The sequence below is a fragment of the Melospiza melodia genome, unplaced genomic scaffold (genome assembly GCF_035770615.1).
Source record: "Melospiza melodia melodia isolate bMelMel2 unplaced genomic scaffold, bMelMel2.pri scaffold_28, whole genome shotgun sequence".
Lineage (NCBI taxonomy): Eukaryota > Metazoa > Chordata > Aves > Passeriformes > Passerellidae > Melospiza > Melospiza melodia.
This window is the reverse complement of record NW_026948600.1, coordinates 3,032,755-3,053,443: the sequence shown is the minus strand read 5'-3', so window position 1 is coordinate 3,053,443 and position 20,689 is coordinate 3,032,755. Positions and strand designations below refer to the sequence as shown.

The 20,689-nt window shown below is 49.9% G+C and overlaps 1 pseudogene; it reads right to left on the bottom strand.

Moving 5' to 3' along the window:
- Positions 1 to 3,469: 3,469 nt before the first annotated feature.
- LOC134433852 (serine/threonine-protein kinase pim-1-like) lies at positions 3,470 to 4,856 on the bottom strand (annotated as a pseudogene).
- Between the last annotated feature and the right edge of the window lie 15,833 nt (positions 4,857 to 20,689).

Genomic DNA, 20,689 nt, shown 5'->3' with positions numbered 1-20,689 from the left:
GAAAGGGTGAAGGGAAGTAGGACATAAGGGTTACACGTTTACTTCCCCAGGATGAGCACACTGCTCCCTACATGCAGGGGAAGTACCCCCAAGCACAGGACCTGATGTGTGTTTTTAAAAACTTGAGCCTCAGCACATCCTTATGGCCCTGCCAGAGGTGAAACTGTTGCCAGCATCCTCCAGTAATGCTACCCAACATAAGAATAGCAATCAGGGAGCACAGGTACAAGCCCACATCTGCCCTTTATCTGCCAGGTCTAGTTGGCTGTGCTCAGTCCTGGAGAATCAAGGTTGGGAGTTGCCTAAAGTTCCTCAAGAAGCTGACGGATTTTTGCCCTCACTTAAAAAGTGCCCTCTCTGTTCAGATGATATTGAAGGACTGTGACTTTGAAATTAAATGCAGAACTATTTGCCTTGTTTAGTGGCTTGGACAGCCTTGCAGTTCTGGGGAAGTTTAATGCAGATTCCCTCAAAGAACACAGCGTTTTCTAGGGAATATTCCCGTTTTTTGCCAAAATACAAGAGTCTCAGGGCCTCTGCACTCCATTTCAGTGATCCAAAATTCAGGTTGTTCATCCCTTTTGGCCCAGTGAAAGGACTGTCATGAAATTTCACCTCTGACATGGAATCTCATTGCTACCTGCATTGAAGTCCTGGAGAACTCATCATTAGGTGACCATGTGCTCATTTGAGATGCTTCAGAACATGAAGATAGATGATTCCAAAGTTGTGCATTCCCCAGTCTGGAAAGGAAGGTGCCAAAAAGAGAAAAATGGACACAAAAGGATGGGGTCCTGCATCCAACAAATGCCTTGTGCTGCAAGGTACAAGGGCTTGGTGTCCTCACATCCCTCCCAGACCAGGCAGCGCCTTTCTCCTCTGCCCACATCACACACACTGCACCATCCTGGGGACCAAAAGGCTTTGGGCTCCAGGATTTTCCCCCAAATCAATGACTACAGGGCAATGAAAATAACTAGTACTTCCATATACTCATTCTGTCCTTTTATTTCAACAAAAGCAACCATCAAAACCACTTCTAACTTAGCAAAAGCTACAACTCAAAGGACTAAGGAACATATTCCAGAGGAACACCTTCCTGACATAGTGCAGAATAATACCATCTATCAAAACAAAAAATGGCCTCCTAAGAACTTTCCTAAGAGATTTCTTCTTCTTCCTAGGACTTTTCTCACCTCTACTCCAAGCCTTTAGAATTCTTAACATAATCCCCTGGCTTCTTTCACTTCCTGGAGTGAACCTCGATGTGTCATTTATTAATGAAAGAGGAAGAGAAGGCATGAGATGGCCTTCACCCTAATGGCAGGGAGCATTACAAATTACTACCTTGTATTTCACATAAAGAAACAACTTATATTAGCACTCCTGTTTATTATCCTAATGTTCCTGGTATGAACATGGGCACACATGAGAAGGAGCGTGAGGCACTCACCTCTTCCTCGGTGCTCCAGCTCAGGTGTCTTCTGGCCACGCTGCAGACAGCACTGGGTACACTCCAGACAGTCCTGGGTCCCTTGGAGCCAGAGCCCTCCTCGGGTGGTGACACTGACAGGCATGGCTCAGCTTCTGTCCCTAAAGAGGCTAACCCTAACACTAACCCTAACAACTAAGCCTTACTCGAACATGAAAAATAACACTACGCCTAACGTTAAAACTAAGCCTAACCCTAATGCTAACCCTAAGCCTAAAACTAACCCTAAGTGTAACCATAACCTTAGACTAGTGGGAGCTTCCAGCAGGCTTGGGGAGGGGCTGTGGGAGCAGCGCTCTGGAACCAGGCCTGGAGTTGAGGCCTCTGCCGTGCTGTGAGGGGCTCTGCTGGTCAGGGCTGGGCCATGGCCTGTGGCGAGCCTGGGAGCTGCCAGGGCTCGAGATGTGCGGGGCAGGTCCCCACACGCCTCTTCTTCCCGCGGCGTGTCGGGCTGCCCCAGGAGCTGTGGGTAGCGGGGGCTCACCCACATAGTGCAGACAGTGATGGCCCTGCTGCCCTGCTTGTCTGACAGCTCCTTGCTCATCCCAGCATCCCCTTTGGCAGCTGCTTGATCTCCGGTTTGGGGAGTAAGCTCTAAGTGTCCTGTGCCTTTGCATGGCACCAGAGGTTTTGGTTCCTCCTCACAGGACACATAGGCGCTCTCCTCCCCGCTGCTGCTGCTGCTGGCACCCTGTACATCCTCTGAGCTGTCCCCCTACTCGCTGGGCAGCCCTCCCAGGAGGATCTTTGCTGCTGCTATTGCCCACTGTCTGCGAGCATCCACCTGGCTTGGGGAGGGGCTGGGGGGCAAGAGAAAAAGAATTGTTTCACGACTGGAGTCCTCTGCCCAGCTGTGAGAGGCTCTGCTGGGCAGACCTGAGGCTTGGCCTGAGGCTGTGCACGGGGGAACGTTGCTGTGCTCTACCCCGGCCTCGCCTGGCCTCACATGGGGCCTCACTTCTCCACCTCTGCCTCTCTGATCTGGGTCCTGTTCCCCCTGGGACAGCTCTTTGGGGCTGCTTGCTTCCCAGGCCTCCTCCTCACCATCTGGTGTTGTCAGGACAGCCCCCAGTGCTGCCCCTGCCCCCTGCCCACCAAGAGCTTCCAGCCCCCTAGGTTTGGTCTACAAGGAAAAATATGGATTTTTTTTCCCCTGGACATTAAGCAACAAGGATAAATGAAACCAAGTCCTGCTGCTGCCCGCACTCTCCTCAGGCCCCTCCGTTCCCACCTCCTGCCCTGAGGGCCGTGGCGGTGGGATGGCGTCCTGAGGGCAGCGTCGGGATTGTGTGGTCAGAGCCTGGATCCTGTGGGCAGAGTCTGGATCCTGACTGCATTGCCCAGATCGTCATGGCCAAGTTTGGATCCTGCGGGCTGCTCCTGGATGCTGTGGGCAGAGCCTGGGTCGTGTGGGCCGTGCCTGGATCCCATAGGCATCACCAGGATCCTGAGGGCAGTGCCCAGATCAACCAGGCAGCACCCAGATCCTGAGGGCAGCTTTTCGATCGTGTCGGCTGTGCCTGGAAACTGAGGGCAGCTCTTAGATTCTGAGGGCAGCACTTGGATCCTGACGGCAGCACCCGGATCCTGTGGGCAGCTCCCGTTTCCCTCCCAAAACTCACCCTCTATGCACAGTTCTGGAACACAGTGACTTCTCCAATCTATACAACTGATGAGAAACCACATAACGGCATGTGATTGTCTAAAGTTCAAATTCCTGCCAGAGCAGATGAATGGCAAAAGCATCACCCACCTTCTCTCAGCCCAGGCCAGAGCCGACATCCTGGGGTAGCCAGCCAGCTTCCTGAGGGGGTGTTCCCCCCTCAGGAAGGGGTCGTGCTCCAGAAGAACATGCCAGCTGTGCCCCGGCTTGCAGGGACATCACGATGCCATTGAGCTGGGGTGCCGTGGCATCTTCACTGCACTGCCACCACTTCTCCAATGGGACGGGCACCATGGAGCCGCTCCCTCCACAGCTCATGGGGACCAGCGGAAGCATCTCCTTGGCTGCGCTCCCTCCTCCATGCCGCAGTCGCATGGAAACGCTCCAGGGTTTTCTTCCAGCGCCACAAGACACGTGCTGGTGCTACTTGCTGGCTCCTGGATCCTACTGTGCACAGGAATGCATCTCTGCTGTCTCCTGGGCCAGGCTGGGCTCCTGCAGCCAAGAATGCTCAAAAAGGTCCTCCAGTGATGGCCTGTCTGTGGGCTCCATTCATAAACACCACCTGATGAAGTGCTGGCACTCTGCGGAGAGAAACCAGAAACCGCCACTCAGCGGGACAAGGCTCCTTTCCACAATGCCCAGGCCACCAGGAGTGCTCAGAGCTACAGCCAAAATCTTCCTATCAATCCTCTCTTGTGGAGGACACCAGCACAGAGGCACAGGTGCCACCTCCTCCAGCTGAGCCCAGGAGATCTACCTCCTCACCAGCTGCAAGAGCAGGATGCTTATGTGCCAGCTGCCCCTCCCAATCCCGTTCTTCCCCTCATGCCTTGAAGGCACATCCCCACCTTGAGACACCCGGGGCAGGAAGAAGAGCTGGCCCCAGACAATGTCCTCGTTGGTGTGGAAAGGAAGGTGCCTGCAGACCAGCTCATAGAGCAGGATGCCCAGGGACCAGATGGTGGCTGGCTGGCCATGGTAGCAGCCAAAGAGGATCCACTCTGGTGGGCTGTACTCCGGTGTTCCTATGGGACACGGGCATAGCTCATCAGGCCCATGCTGCTCCCTCCCTCCCACCCAGCTCCTGTTCCACAACAGCCAGCCCTTGCCCTGCCAAAAAGCAACTTGGCTGCAGCTGGCTGAAGAAGGATTCTCCCTCCTTCCCTCCCTCCTTTCTTCACTCCCTCTTCCCCCTCTGCCAGCCAAGGGGGAAACTTTGCTGCCCTGCTGGGCCCCGGCTTTGGGCTTACCTGACATCCTGGTGTAGAACGTGCCCTGGAGGATTGTGCCTCACCCGAAGTCGATGAGCTTTGCCTTGCCCGTGGCCAGGTCAACGAGGACGTTCTCGGCCTTGATGTGGCGGTGCAGGACACCCCGGCTGCTGCAGTGCCGCACGGCCTCCAGCACCTGGCGGAGCAGCCCCCGTGCCACGGGCTCTGTCAGGAACTGCCACTCAAGCAGGAAGTACCAGAGGTCCTGACAGCGCTGCGGACGCTCCATGAGCAGTGTGAAGCCCTCGGGAACCTCGAACCAGTCCAGGAGCTGCATGACGCCGCGGAAGCCAGGTCACGACACCTTCCACAGCAGCACCAGCACCAGGGCGCCCTTGTGCTGCAGAGGGACCGCAATGCCATCAGTGGGGCTGATGCTGCGCCACGCCTCAGGCAGCCCCTGCCCAGCCCCGCCGCAGCTCACCATGGCCCGGCCTGGGGCACTGCTCAGCCCCTGCTCACTCCACGCTCGCTGCCCTCGCAGCGTTCTGGCTGCCGCCCTGCCGGGCCTCACCTCAGCCCCTCCCGGCACGCCCCACCGGCTCCTCTCGCTGGCTCTGCTCACTTACCAGCCGTGCCCACTCCAAGATGCCCTCCCAGGACACTCACTTGGTGGCCACCTGCGAGCCAAGGCCAGCGGTGGACTGAAGATCACATTTGGTTAGGAGTGTATAAGCTGGACAACGTGCAGAATAAAAAACTGTTTTTCTTCTTGGACCCTGATCACGTGTGTATGTCACGTCTGGCCTAATGGTGACAGTTGCCCCATCTCTGGGTCAAGAAACAAGTATTGTCTGACAGGTAACTTGTCAGCAAACTGAGAAAGAAATTAGTACCTGGGCATGTAGATTTCTGAAGGGAGGAAAGAAAAGTGTTGACAAGAATAAGACTAAGTTTTAAACAACTGAAACACTCAAAAATAACATCTTTTGGGCTATTGTACCATATGTTACACAGAGTTCAAACAAACCACTACTCATTAGTATCTGGACTTCATTGCCCACTATGCTTTGAAATGTTGCTTGAAGGCACTTTGTGTCAAAGATCCAGTTCCTGTAGGTCACTGTAGGTGTAGATCAAAATCCTACCAAAAGATCCATATCCAAACCAGCAAGAGCGAGACTTTTGTTCTTGGCAGTAGCTTCCAGGTGCTTCTGGAAATCCCCAGGCCTAGACACAAAGATGTGTATTCAAAAGAGGGAGAGAAGCACCATGCTTAGCTCTAACTGTGACTTTTGATAGCAGGTCTTACTAGCAGGTAATAAATTCCATTTGTTCTGTTCTTAGCCAGAGCCAAGATGGGAATCAAAGTCTAGAGGACAGGAGCCTCAGTTTTTCCAGAAGAGGAAAAATACAAAGGATGGTAAATTTGCATTGGGTTTACAGGGTTTTGTTACAGATGGATAGACAAGTGATGAACCTTAAAAGATGACAGCAAAGGAAAATCAACAGATATGCTGAAAGTGAGTGAAGAGGAAGGAGACTTCAGATTCACTGAAAAGCTGCACAGAAAGCTTCTCTACTTCTTGCAGTTGCTTCAAGTTTGAAATTACAAACTCTAGCAGCACTTCCAACTTATCTTTATTAATTCTAGAGCAAAGACAATCAAAACTGTGTACTCCTGTTTACAGTATGTAGTAAAGCACAGGAAGCCATTAGAGTAAGAAAAATTGTGTTTAGAAGGCTGAGGCAGCTTTAGGGGTAGGAGGAATGGGGAGGCGTGGAAATCAGGCCTGTGGACACCATTCGAGGAGCATCCAGGCCCTGAGCAGTCCCTCACAGTGGGTATCCCAGCAGATGGAGTCCAAATGGAGCCACAGCTGGGTGGGAAAAGTGCTGGGCTGTTGAGCCGTGGTTAGCAGGGGCTCCTACATCAAATTGCTCCCTGACAGGTGTGGTATGCTTGGTATGCTCTGTGTGTGTGTGTGTGTGTGTGTGTGTGTGTGTGTGTGTGCACAACAGCTGGCAACAGCAGTCTGGCCCAGATGTGGGAAAAGGCCAAGGAGGCAGCAGAGTGGGAATGGGGCTCTGCAGGAGGCCCTGGTGGTTGCACACATCCGTGGGGGATGAGGCTGGCCCAGATGGTCCCTGGGGCTCTGGGCTGAAAAGGGGGGAAAAGAGAAGCAGGGAGGAAGGGCCAGATGCTGCTGTGAGAATGCCATTCCATCCCATAGGTGACATAGTGAGAGGAGGGTGGGAACAAAATGGTGATTGCTGCTGATCACCCTGACATCTTCAAGACAAGAGGCCCAGAAAGGACTGCACATCTGCCTCCTAGTGTTGTCCTGAATGTGAGCTCATCACCTGGCATTCATTACCCGCAAGTCTTGCAGCTGCCCATGGGCATTCCACACTTCAGGTAAGCAAAGCTGCTTACCTCACTATGTTCTTTGGGCCTCTGAAAGGGACTGTCCACTTAGCTACAGCCTGGCAAGGAAGGGAGTCTCACAACACTCTGGATATTTTAGACTTTTATTGGCATTCGGGCTGAAACAAAGTATCCCCTCGCCACTTCTCCATCTTCATCCTGCTGCCCTGCAGGTGGCCTGTTCAGGCTGACAGCTTGGAGCACCTGCAGGCTCCAGTTGGGCTGCAGCCCAGCTTTTCCTCTCACAGCTTAATTCTTATAATGACAATTCTTTCATTTCTACTTAAAAGATACCTCGGAGCTTCCCTAAATTAACAACACTCTATTCTAAGCTAAACAATCCTCTATTATCGAAGCTATCTGCAGAATCACAGAATCACAGAATTTATAGATTGGAAGACACCTCTAAGATAATCGAGTCCAACCCATGTTCTAACACCTCAACTAGATCATGGCACCAAGATCCACATCCAGTCTTTTTTAAACACATCAAGGGATGGTAACTCTACTACCTCCCTGGGTAGATGATTCCAGTATTTCACCACTTGTTCTGTTAAAAACCTCCTCCTTCATTCTAGCCTGTATCTCCCTTGGCACAACTTGAGACTGTGTCCTCTTGTTCTGCCTGTTGTTGCCCGGAGAAAGAGACTGACCCCCAGCTCACCACAGCCACCCTTGAGGAAGTTGAAGAGAGTGATAAAGTCACCTCTGAGTCTCCTTTTCTCCAGGCTGAACAACCCCAGCTCCCTCAGCTGTTCTTCATACGGCTTGTGCTCCAAGCCCCTCACCAGCCTCGTTGCTCTCCTTTGGACACGCTCAAGCATCTCAACGTCCCTCCTAAAGTGAGGGGCCAGAACTGGATGCAATACTCAAGGTGTGGCCTCACCAGTGCCACATACAGGGGAAGAATGACCTCCCTACTCCTACTGGCCAGACTATTCCTGATGCTGGCCAGGATGCCATTGGCCTTTCTGGCCACCTGGGCACACTGCTGGCTCATGTTCAGCCGACTGCCAACCAGCACCCCCAGGTCCCTTTCCTCCTGAGAACTGTCCAGTCACACCGTCCCCAGCCTATAACGTTGCAGGGAGTTATTGTGGCCAAAGTGCAGGACTTGGCACTTGGACTTATTGAACTTCATCCCATTAGATTCTGCCCATCCATCCAACCGTTCCAAGTCCCTCTGCAAAGCCCTCTGTCCCTCTAACAGATTGATGCATGCTCCCAGCTTAATGTCATCTGCAAATTTGCTAATGAAAGACTCTAAACCCTCATCCATATCATCAATAAAAATATAAACAGTACTGGCCCCAGCACAGACCCCTGAGGGACACCACTGGTGACTGGTCGCCAGCTGGATGCAGCACCATTCACCACCACTCTCTGAGCCTGGCCATGCAACCAGTTCCTAACCCAGCAAAGAATGCTCCTGTTCAAACCACAGGCTGCCAGCTTGTCTAGGAGTATGCTGTGGGAGACAGTGTCAAAGGCCTTGCTGAAATCCAAATAAACAACATCTACAAAATTCCCTGCATCCACTAGGCGGGTTACCTGGTCATAAAAGGTGACAAGGTTGATCTCCATCTACTCTCTGCAAAGGCTCAGATTGGGCAGGGCCCACTCGCTTAGTAGAGCCTTAGGTGTTAACTAACCAGGTGGCTTTTGCCAGATGCTGCTCCCAGTTTTTGAAAGATCCTCCACCTAATGCTTTCAATATGGTTTTTAACAGTCCGTTGTACCTCTCAACTTTGCCTGCCGCTGGTGCATGGTAGGGAATATGGTACACCCACTCAATGCCATGTTCTCTGGCCCAGGTGTTGATAAGGCTGTTCTTGAAATGAGTCCCATTGTCTGACTCAATCCTCTCAGGGGTTCCATGTCTTCACAGGACTTGCTTTTCCAGGCCCAGGATGTTGTTCCGGGCCGTAGCACAAGACACAGGGTAGGTTTCCAACCATCCAGTGGTAGCTTACAGCATGGTCAGCACGTAGCGCTTGCCCTGGCGTGTCTGGGGCAGTGTGATGGAGTCAATCTGCCAGGCCTCCCCATACTTGTACTTGGACCACCGCCCACCGTACCACAGGGGCTTCACTCCCTTGGCCTGTTTGATGGCAGCACATTTCTCACAGTCATGGATAACCTGAGAAATACTGTCCATGGTTAAATCCACCCCTCGGTCTCGTGCCCACTTGTAGGTGGCATCTCTGCCCTGATGGCCTGAGGCATCGTGGGCCCATCAAGCTAGGAATAACTCTCCCTTGTGTTCCCAATCTAGGTCTATCTTAGACACCTCTATCTTTGCTGTCTGATCTACCTGCTCATTGTTTTGGTCCTCCTCATTAGCTCTACTCTTGGGGACATGGGCATCTACATGGCAGACCTTCACAGGTAGCCTCCCTACCCTGGTAGCAATGTCTTTCCACTCATCAGCAGTCCAAATTGGTTTTCCTCTATGCTGCCAGTTGGCCTCTTTCCACCTCTCCAGCCATCCCCACAGAGTGTTGGCTACCATCCATGAATCAGTGTAGAGGCAGAGCTTTGGCCACTTCTCTCTTTCAGCAATGTCCAGGGGCAGTTGAACAGCTTTGAGTTCAGCAAGTTGGCTTGATCCACCTTCTCCTTCAGTGGCCTCTGCAACCTGTCATGTGGGGCTCCATACGGCTGCTTTCCAAAATAGTGTAGCACGTTTCCTCTGGGGGCAGTTGGATGTATGTGGTGGGCAGCCAGCGTGTGTGTGGCTGCAGCCGGCACCGGCCAAGCAGTTCATGCTGGTGAGGGTCCCGGGGGGTTCTCCAGGCCAGCGCCCCACCTCGGCCAGTGCCTAACAGCCAGCTTAGAAGTGGTGTGGGTCAGAGGAATATGACTGTTTGATTAAAACAAAGCATCGTGAAGGCCCAAGGCAGGTGTTGACACGATGTGATTTCTGCCCAGTGCTTTGAATGTCAAAGTGAAGAAACTCAATGAATCGCAGGTAAACAGTGGGAGTAACTCTGACTCTCTTAAGAGAGGGCATAGTTACAAACTGGGCATGGCTGCGCAAGTCACGCCTCCTTGTAGCCCCACCGGATACCCTTGTGGTAACAGAATTGACTTCTGTACCAGTGTGGGAGATAGCAAAAATCTGCCCTCCCTGTTGTTGGACTCACCACCCAATAATAGTTTCACAAGCTGCTGAAACAAAAAGTTGGCACAGTCATTTTGCTGCTACCTAAAGCCTTGTCCACAGGCTAGTGTTGGACACAGCTGGCAGTCTGGGAGAGGGCCAGCTGCTAACTACTTCTACCCTCACTCTTTTTGTTGTCTCTTTGACATGATGGTGCGATCATTGGCTTTGCGATATGTATTGACTGCCACTCAGACTGACCCACTAGATCTAAGCATCAAAGATGCCAAGATTCCATCTATATACCCTCTGTGCCCAGGGAAGAGGGATTTAATCTGGTATGTCTGGAGTTTGTTAACTCCACAATTACAAGGGGTTGTGGAATACATCTTGGAGTCGCATGGGAGGGCTTGGCAAAATTCCGTGAGCCTTATGAGATCTCCCCATTGGGGTTGGCTCAAGAGGATTCTGAGTGTTCAGATGGAGGCACAGAAGAGCCAAGAACACCTGAGGCTCTTCCCAGGACCAGTGGTGACGGAGCAACGATAAGAACTCCTGTCATGTCCATCCCTGAGAGAAAGCCATCCTGTCCTTGTTGTGCGACCTGGTTGACTAGGATGTTGGGGCTAATTGACAATCTAAAGAGGGCCCAGGGTCAAAAGAAGGTCATCTTTAGGTCCTCTAAATGTGGTAAACAAAATCTTAAGTACCACAGTATTGTCTGTCACGCCCCATGTTGTAAAGGGATGCTGTGTGTGGCTCCAACTGGCAACTGGGTCTGTGAGGTATGCCAATGTGGTTTTGCCACCACGATCGGCCTGGGCCAGCACAAGAGGATAATACATCCTCTTGTGAGGAATTTGGAATGGATTGTTGCCGCCCATCCCAAAGAGTCATCAGCCAGAGGGGCCCACAAAAGGGTATGGACTGATGAGGAGGAGGCTCTCCTGGTACAATTGGTAGAGAAGTTTGCCAGTAGTCAGAATATTAACCAACTTATTGCAAGGCATATTCCATCTAAAAGGGCAAAGCAGATCAGTGATAGAAGGCACCTTCTGGGCAGAGATCCTTCCACGAAAGGTCAGGCTGGGCCAGAAGGTGAGATGGTGATTGAACATCATCCCAGGTCTGCTAAATCACCAAAGGAGGGGCAATTGAAGCTCCAGTACCATTATGCCATCCAAACGCGATTATCGGCTTGCAGATTCACCAGCTATTGGGAAGCCTTCATGAAAATTTTAGGGCAACATCTGCAAGGGGTGGTGAACGATGTTTTCAAAGAGTGTCATGGTACCCTGGGTGGGCCTGGCCAGAATATGAAAACAGACAGGGGCTGGAAAAGGCAGACATCCCGTGGTTGGGGTGCATCCAAAGCAACAACGAACTGGATGCAAAAGAGAGCGATTAAGAGAGGGAAATTTCTTCGATTTCAGATGTTGTACAAGTTGCATAGGAGGCGTCTGGTGCATATTATTCTGGACAGCACAGAAGCCTTGCAATGCCATCTGGCGTTGTCCATGCACACTTTAAGTTGAGATGGGATACAGCTGTTGAGCTTGGTAGCCTGGTAAATTTTTCTCTGCATGCGGAGGCTGATAACACCATATTTGGAGCCCTGATTACTGAAAAAGAGATTGAGAAAAACGTGAGCGAGATATGTAAAACCTCCTGGGCCAGATGGGATTACCTGGGGTCATCTTATTAAAAAAAGACCTTAAGTTTTCCCTGTTGACTAAGATATTCAATCTCTGGCTTGTTACCAGTACTATCCCAGATGCGCTGTGGGACTGCCAAACAGTCTTGATACCCAAGTGTTCTGACTTGGATAGACTTGGTGATACCAATAACTGGAGGCCTATCACTATTGGTTCTATGGTGATTAGGCTGTTTTCAAGGATTGCTACGGCGAGGCTGACCAGAGCACGTCCCATTAACCCCTGGCAATGAGGCTTTATTTGCGCATCGGGTTGTGTCGAGAACCCCAAGTTGTTACAACTTGTGGTTAAGAACACAAAGCAGGAGCATTGACATCTGGGGGTGGTGTTCATGGACATCACCAAGGCCTTTGACATTGCTGGTCACCAGCATGTACTTGAGGGTCTGATCCAGAGAAGGGCTGATCCCCATGTGCTTCAGCTGGTTAGGGAAATATATTGAAACATCAAAACGTACATTTCCATTGAAAAGGAGAGGAGAGACCCCATTTACATTCGCTCTGGTGTCAAACAAGGTGACCCTATGTCACCTTTGCTGTTCAATCTGGTGATGGACCCCCTTCCATGCAAGCTTGAAAGTGAGGGTCAGGGGTTCCAACATAAAATAACAGCCATGGTGTTGGCAGATGATTTAGTTCTCCTGAGTGATTCCTGGGATGGCATGTGTTGCAATATCAAAATTTTGGAGACCTTCTGTGAACTTACTGGTCTCCAGACTCAGGGGGAAAAATGTCATCGCTTTTGCATCAAGCCAACAAGGGACTCATATACTATCAATGACTGTCCCCCATGGAAGATAAATTGTTCCCCCCTTAATATGATTGACCCAGGGAGCTCAGAAAAATATCTTGGCAGATGTATTGACCCCTGGACTGGCTTTGCAGATTCGGGTTTATCAGAGAAACTTGTGGACTGGCTCCATCATATTGGGAGTTCACCCCTCAAATCTCTTCAGAGGGTCAATATACTCAGGACTTAAACCCTCCAGAGACTGGTATATCTGGCTGACCATACTGAGGTGAATGTGGGCCTTCTCAATTCCCTTGACCTGTTGATTCAAAAGGCAGTCAAGGAATGGCTTCATCTCCCTCCAAGTACATGTGATGCCATCTTGTATTCGAGTTTTAAAGACGGTGATTTAGGCATCATCAAGTTGGCGGTGCTCATTCCAAGTATTCAAGTGTGAAGCCTTCATAGATTGGCACAGTCTTTGGATGAGGCTCTGGGGGGTCTTCTAAGAGGGGAACAGCTGGAATTGTTATTTGAAAAGTTATGGTTGAGAGCAGCTGGAAAAAGAGAGTCCATCTGTGGGTTTTTGGGGTCCAGCTAGCTGCCGGGGCCCCAAAACTTGGTGGGTGCCGGCAGGCCCTCTCCTCAGCATCTGTAGCAGTGGAAGGATCCAGCCAGGGTCACGCTCCCTCAGAGCCCCGGATGTTTCAAGCCGACACAGCCAAACAGAGAGGTCTTGGGAGGCTCTGGTGAAATTCCAACAGGCTTTACTTTTGGGAAGTCTGAGGGTGCCAATGGGGGAGGAAAAAGGGTTGCAGCTCTGATGACGGGTGCCGGAACCGGGGTGCCGAGCCCCAAACCCAGGTGGGACTTAGGTTTAAGAAGTGGAATGAAGTAGGCAGGCTCAGAGGTGCCCCTTGACCACTAGGATGGGGGTACAGGGGTGGTCTTTTGTGGGATGATGTCCTAGGGTGACGTTATGATGCTTGTATCCCCATTCATGTGTTCTGTTTATGTTGGATATTATGTTCTATGCCTTTGACTGTCTCTGAATAGTGAAAGTTTTGTTTGGGTTTTTCTTATCAGCCTGGTGGGACACAGAGGGCTACTTTTGCTTTTTTGCTTTTGTTTTTCACTTGCTCTTGACCTTGCTTCTGCTTCGCTTTGCTTCTGCTTGCTTTTTGCTTCTGCTCATTAGTTAGTTTAGCTAAACAGTCCAAATTTTTCCTGGACTGTTTCTTCTCTCCTTTTCTCGACCATCTTGAATCTGCTCCAGACTGGGACCTGGAAACATTGAGAGTTTGCACCTTATGGCTTGCAGCAGCTGCCCCAGCACCGGAGGGACTGATAACAGAGCGACTACCCCCAAGAGAGACTTTCTGAATTTGTCATCTTTTTCCAGAGTGGTGTCATCCGGTATTGTTCATTTTGTGTGCTGGGCGTTGCTGTGCCTGTTAAATAAACAGGTTCTTTCCCCTTCTTTCTGAGGAATTCTTCCCAAACTGGTTGGGGGGAGGGGCTGTGTGGGTTTGCTTACTGGAGGGACCCCTTTGGAGATTCTCTCCCAAATTTGCCCGAGACCAGGACAAAATTTGGTGGCCAACATGGGGCTCGAGAGAGAGTGGAAAAAACCCTGTTTTGAGTGCATTTTGGTTGCCATTACTCTGTGTTGGTATAAAGCAGTTAATAGCCATGCTTTCTGAATTCATAATGTCTCTTGTGGTGAAGGCTTGCATGCATTTCTGGTCCGTAGGGATTTTGAGATCTTCATACCTCTGTGGTCCCTAGGTTTATTTTCTTATCCAGAAATAGCTTTAGTATTGTCCCTAATACATAGTTTTTACAGCAGAGGAGCAGTGACCAGAATAGCTATCCTGCTGGGCTTGGTGGCAATGATTTGCAAGAAGTTTATAAACATGCTGGGGTCTGCTCCAGGTATGAATGGTTCATGGCTATAGTTATGCACCCAGTTTGTAAGAGGAGGAGCAGGGGATGAGGCTTTTTAGCCTTTGCTTTCCTTCTTCTCTTATGAATCGGTCGCATCACTACTGAAGAATGTTCAGTTTCCCCTGAATATTAAAGACACCATCTTTCTGGTATTCGATCTGGTAACCTTCCTCTATACAGTCTGCATCTTCTCTAGAATGAGGGCTGAGATTTCTAGATGGGCTGATGAGTTCCCTGATCCAGGAATAGACCCGGGTGTGGAAAATCCTGACTGGTGTGGGAAATGGGAGGATATGGGGCAGATCCTGAAGGAATTCTCTGACCCTATAGTCTGTGACTTTCTCCATGAACAAATTCACCAGCTGAGGTGGGGAAATATCTGAAAGAGAAGTACCAGGATGAGCCTAAGGAGAAAAAGATCATTGCAGTGAGCTGGGCCCTGGCATATGCGTATCACACTCTGTTAGATACCCTAGGGCAGCAGAAAGAGGCAGGGGGGCAGGGAGATAAATCAGCTATACCCATCATTCAGGCAGCAGCTAACACCCCAGGCTCAAAGCCAGCAGCCAGACCAGACAGTGAGGCTAAGCCAGCAGCTGAAACAATGGCTGTTGCTACCAGTATTAGAAGTGGGAAATGCACGGACAAGACTAATCAACCAGGAGGATAATGATGATGGTACAGGAGAAGGAACCTCAATGCCTCCTGACATAAAATCAGGAGTCACAGCAGCAGGTGCAAGATCAGACGCAAATATTGAGTCCTTTTCCCTGAAGGACCTTTGTGGCTTACGGAAGGATTACACTCGACGACCTGATGAATCCATAATTAGTTGGTTAGTTTGGCTCTGGGATGCTGCAGGTGAGGCTGCAATTCTGGGTGCATTTGGGATCCCTGCCACAGGATCCTGTCATTGACCAAGAAATGATGAGGGGGGCTAACCCACTCAGCCTCTGGGCATGGGTCTTGGAAAGTGTTGCACAAAGATACCTCTGTGAAGATGATCTCTATATGCAACAAATCCCATGGAAGAACATAGAGCAAGGGATCCAACACCTGAGAGAAATGGCAGTGGCAGAGATTATCTTCTCAGATGACGTGACAGCTAAGAACCCAGACTTAGTACCATGCACGTCTGTAATATGGCGAAAACTTGTGCGACTTGGGCCACATGAATATGCTTCTGCCTTAGCCATAATGAAGAGACATGAGAGGGATGAGACTGTGCTTGACATGGCAAGGAATCTCTGAGCATATGCAGATGCTGTACATGGCCCAACACATGCCAGAATTGCAGCAGTAGAAATACGTGTGCAGAAATTAGAGGACAAGATAGAGGAGAATCATAAGAAGCTCAGAGAGGAGATTAAAGAAGACCTTCTCCAAATTTCAGGAGTACAGATCAGAGGTTCTGGTATCCAAGGCAGACATTACCCAGATGGCGAGAGAAGGTACACCACATGAGCTGAGCTGTGGTTCTACCTGCATGGTTGTGGGGAAAACATGAGGAGATAGGAGGGAAAACCTACTGCTGTTCTGGCACGACAGGTGCATGAATTGAAGGAAGACAGGGCTCAGAGAGGGAGTTCTACCAGAAGGATAGCAGCACCAGTTGCCCGTAGCCGAACTGCAAGGTATGATGATGATGATGACACGTCCGATCCCCTTGAAGGAAAATCCAAGACATATGCCCAGGGAAAGAAGGATAACCAGGCTCAGAGGGGCCCTGCCTCTAGCCAGGTAGAGGCTAGAGAAAACCGTGTTTTCTGGACTGTGTGGATTCGTTGACCTGGCACATCTGAACTACAAGAATACAAAGCTTTGGTTGATACCGGTGCTCAATGTACATTAATCCCATTGAGATATGTGGGGACAGAATCTGTTTCTATTGCTGGTGTGACGGGGATCCTAACATTTCACTTTGGTGGAAGCTGATGTGAGCCTGACTGGAAATGAGTGGCAGAAGCATCCTATTGTGACTGGCCCAGAGGCCCTGTATATTCTGGGCATAGACTTCCTCTGGAATGGATTTACAAAGACCCAAAGGAACTCAGGTGGGCTTTTGGCATAGCTGCTGTGGAGGCAGAAAACATCAAGCAGTTGAACACTTTGCCTGGACTATCAGAAGGCCCATCTGCAGTAGGGCTTCTGAGGGAGGAAGAGCAATGAGTGCCAATTGCCACCTCAACAGTGCACTGCTGACAGTACTGGACAAATCGAGATGCCATGATCCCCATTCACAAAATTATCTGAGAGCTGGAGAGCCAAGGGGTCGTCAGCAAGACCCACTCACCCTTCAACAGCCCCACTTGGCCTGTGCACAAGTCTGGCAGAGAATGGAGATTAACTCTGGACTATCGTGCATTGAATGAAGTGACTACACCACTGAGCGCTGCTGTGCCAGACATATTAGAGCTCCAGTACGAGCTTGAGTCCAAGGCAGCGAAGTGGTATGCCACTATAGACATTGCCAGTGCATTTTTCTCCATTCCTCTGGCAGCAGAAGGCAGGCCTTAGTTGGCTTTCGCCTGGAGGGGAGTGCAGTATACCTGGAATCAACTGCCCAGGGGGTGGAAGCACAGCCCCACCATCTGCCATGTACTGATCCAGATTGCACTGGAAAAGGGTGAGGCTTCAGAACATCTGCAATATATTGATGACATCATTATGTGGGGGAACAGAGCTGCAGAAGTGTTTGAGAAAGGAAAGAAAATAATCCAAATCCTCCTGGGAGTGGTTTTGCCATTAAAAAGAGCAAAGTAAAGGGACCAGCTTGTGAGATTCAGTTCCTAGGAGTGAAGTGGCAAGATGGACGGCGTCAGATTCCCACTGAGATCATCAACAACATCACTGTGATGTCTCCATTGACCATCAAGAAGGAAACACAAGCTTTCCTAGGTGCCATAGGTTTTTGGAGGATGCACATTCCCGAGTACAGTCAGATTGTGAGTCCTCTTTACCTGGTCACCCACAAGAAGAACAATTTCCAGTGGGGCCCTGAGCAGCAACAAGCCTTTGCACAGATCCAGCAGGAGTTTGCTCATGCAGTAGCCCTTGGCCCAATCAGGACAGGATCAGAGGTGAAGAACGTGCTCTACTCTGCAGCCAGGAACCATGGCATGTCCTGGAGCCTTTGGCAGAAGGTGCTTGGGGAGACTCGGGGCCGACCACTGGGATTTTGAAGTTGAAGCTACAGAGGGGCCAAAGCCAACTACACTCCAACAGAGAAGGAAATCTTGGCTGCCTATGAAGGAGTCCAAGCCGCCTCAGAGATGTTGGTACAGAAACACAATTCCTCCTGGCACCCCAACTACTGGTGCTGGGGTGGATGTTCAAAGGCAAAGTTCGTTACATTCACCATGCCAATACTGCCACATGGAGCAAGTGGATTGCTCTTATCACTCAGCGTGCCCGTATAGGTAAACTGAATCACAATGGGATTTTGGAGGTAATTACAAATTGGCCTGAAGGTGAGAATTTTGGTGTCACAGATGAAAAACAAGAACCAGTGACACAGGCTGAAGAGGCTTCTCCCTATAACCAACTGCCACCAGAGGAAACACGCTACGCGTTTTTCACTGATGGTTCCTGTCACATCGTAGGGATGAACCGGAAATGGAAAGCAGCTGTATGGAGCTCCACATGACAGGTTGCAAGGCCACTGAAGGAGAAGGTGGATCAAGCCAACTTGCTGAACTCAAAGCTGTTCAACTGCCCCTGGACATTGCTGAAAGAGAGAAGTGGCCAAAGCTCTGCCTCTACACTGATTCATGGATGGTAGCCAACACTCTGTGGGGATGGCTGGAGAGGTGGAAAGAGGCCAACTGGCAGCATAGAGGAAAACCAATTTGGACTGCTGATGAGTGGAAAGACATTGCTACCAGGGTAAGGAGGATACCTGTGAAGGTCTGCCATGTAGATGCCCATGTCCCCAAGAGTAGAGCTAATGAGGAGGACCAAAACAATGAGCAGGTAGATCAGACAGCAAAGATAGAGGTGTCTAAGATAGACCTAGATTGGGAACATAAAGGGGAAGTTGTTCCTAGCTTGATGGGCCCATGATGCCTCAGGCCATCAGGGCAGAGATGCCACCTACAAGTGAGCACGAGACCGAGGGGTGGATTTAACCATGGACAGTATTTCTCAGGTTATCCATGACTGTGAGAAGTGTGCTGCCATCAAACAGGCCAAGGGAGTGAAGCCCCTGTGGTATGGTGGGTGGTGGTCCAAGTACAAGTACGGGCAGGCCTGGCAGACTGACTCCATCACACTGCCCCAGACACACCAGGGCAAGCGCTACGTGCTGACCATGCTGTAAGCTACCACTGGATGGTTGGAGACCTACCCTACGGCCCGGAACAACATCCTGGGCCTGGAAAAGCAAGTCCTGTGAAGACATGGAACCCCTGAGAGAATTGAGTTGGACAAGGGGACCCATTTCAAGAACAGCCTTATCAACATTTGGGCCAGGGAACATGATATTGAATGGATATATCATACCCCTTATCATGCACCTGCTGCCGGGAAAGTTGAACAGTGCAATGGACTACTTAAGACTACCGTGAAGGCGCTGGGCCGGGGAATCTTCAGAAATTGGGAAATGAACTTAGCAAAAGCCACCTGGATGTTCAACACCAGAGGGTCCATCAATCGAGCTGGTCCTGCCCAGTCCTGCCCAGTCTGAGCCTTTGCACACAGTGGATGGAGACAAAGTCCCTGTTGTACACATGAAAGGTATTTTAGGAAAGACTGTTTCGATTAATCCCACCTCATGCAAAGACAAACCCATACATGGAATTGATTTTGCTCAAGGACCTGGTTACACTTGGTAGGTAATGCGGAAAGATGGAAAAAGCCATTGTGTACCACAAGGAAACCTAGTCTTAAGTGAGAACAATATGTAAGGTTTCATTGTGATGCAGATGGAAATAGAATAAGGCATGGATAATGTCCTAGACTGCAAGGTAATATGTGTGTTCTATTCCCATCTATTAGAGGTGGGCCAGTTATTAATTGGGCAGTTTTTCTTTGTCTCTTCAACAACCAATCCTCCCTCTGGGAAGACATCTGCTGTTAATGGGCCATTGAGCGTCACTGCGTGACTGATCAAAATTACATCATCCCATTGTGAGATGCTCCGCCCAGAGGGAGGAGCCAAATATTCCTTCCTGGCTATAATCTGAGATTTTGGGACACCAGAGACAGCCTTTTCCACTGGATTCCCAGAGGAGCAGCCCTTTCCCACTGGATTTCCAGAGGAAGACCAGCCCACCTACACCACCATAGGATCTTCAGAGGAAGACTACAGCCTTTTACAGGATCACTGCCTCAATAGAACCACACCTGCCACTCCAGGAGGACTGCAGCCACCATTTAATAGGACTACTACCACCACCCTGACCCACAGGGTTTCAGGTTGTATTCTGACTCTTGTCATTCTTTTGTATTACTGCATTGTTTTGTTGTGTTTTGATTTGCTTTTTTCTGGTAAAGAACTGTTATTCCTTCTCCCTTATCTGTGCCTGAAAGCCCCCTTAATTTCAAAATTATAACAATTCAGAAGGAATTGTTATCATTTTGAAATTAAACCCTCTCAGAAGGAGGGGGGTTTACATTTTCCATTTTGAGGCAGCTCCTGCCTTCCTTAGCAGACACCTGTCTTTTCAATCCTTGACAAGGGGAAGTATTCAAAGTCTCAGTTATAATGCAAATAAAATTTGAAGGAACAAAAAAAAAAAATAGAAATTGGGGATGTTCTGTTAGTTTCAGAAGCAGGGTGAAATTTCTTCTGACAGGATTTATAGGTGCAGTTTGACATTGGAGTGCTCCCAAAGAAGGGGAAAATGGTAATTAAGCTTCTCCAATTAAGGGAAGAAAATAAGGGGAAAATTCATGAGATGGTGTGGGCAAAATGGAAGAAGTGAGGTAACTTAAACATCAAACCTATAGTAATAAAAATAGTTAATGAGAACCATCCAGTTCGGGCACGACAATACTTGCTCTCCCTGGAAGGGAGACGAGGACTATAGCCGGTGATCCAGGACCTGCTTGAGGACAGGACCTTAGAACCATGTATATCCCTCCATAATACACCCATATTACCAGTAAAGAAGTCAGATGGGACTTACAGGCTTGTCCAAGATTTGAGAGAAGTGAACAAAAGAGCAGTGAATCGGTACCCAGTAGTGCCTAACCCCTCTACACTACTAAGTAACATTCCCCCCCACCAGTGGTTTAGTGTGATAGACCTAAAAGATGCTTTTTTTTCCACTGGTAGGGGAAAGTGGGATATATTTACCTTTGAATGCGATGACCCCAGTTATGGGAGGAAGCAACAGCCTTGGTGGACTAGGTTACCCCAAGGATTTTCCAACTCCCCAAACCTCTTTGGTCAAGCC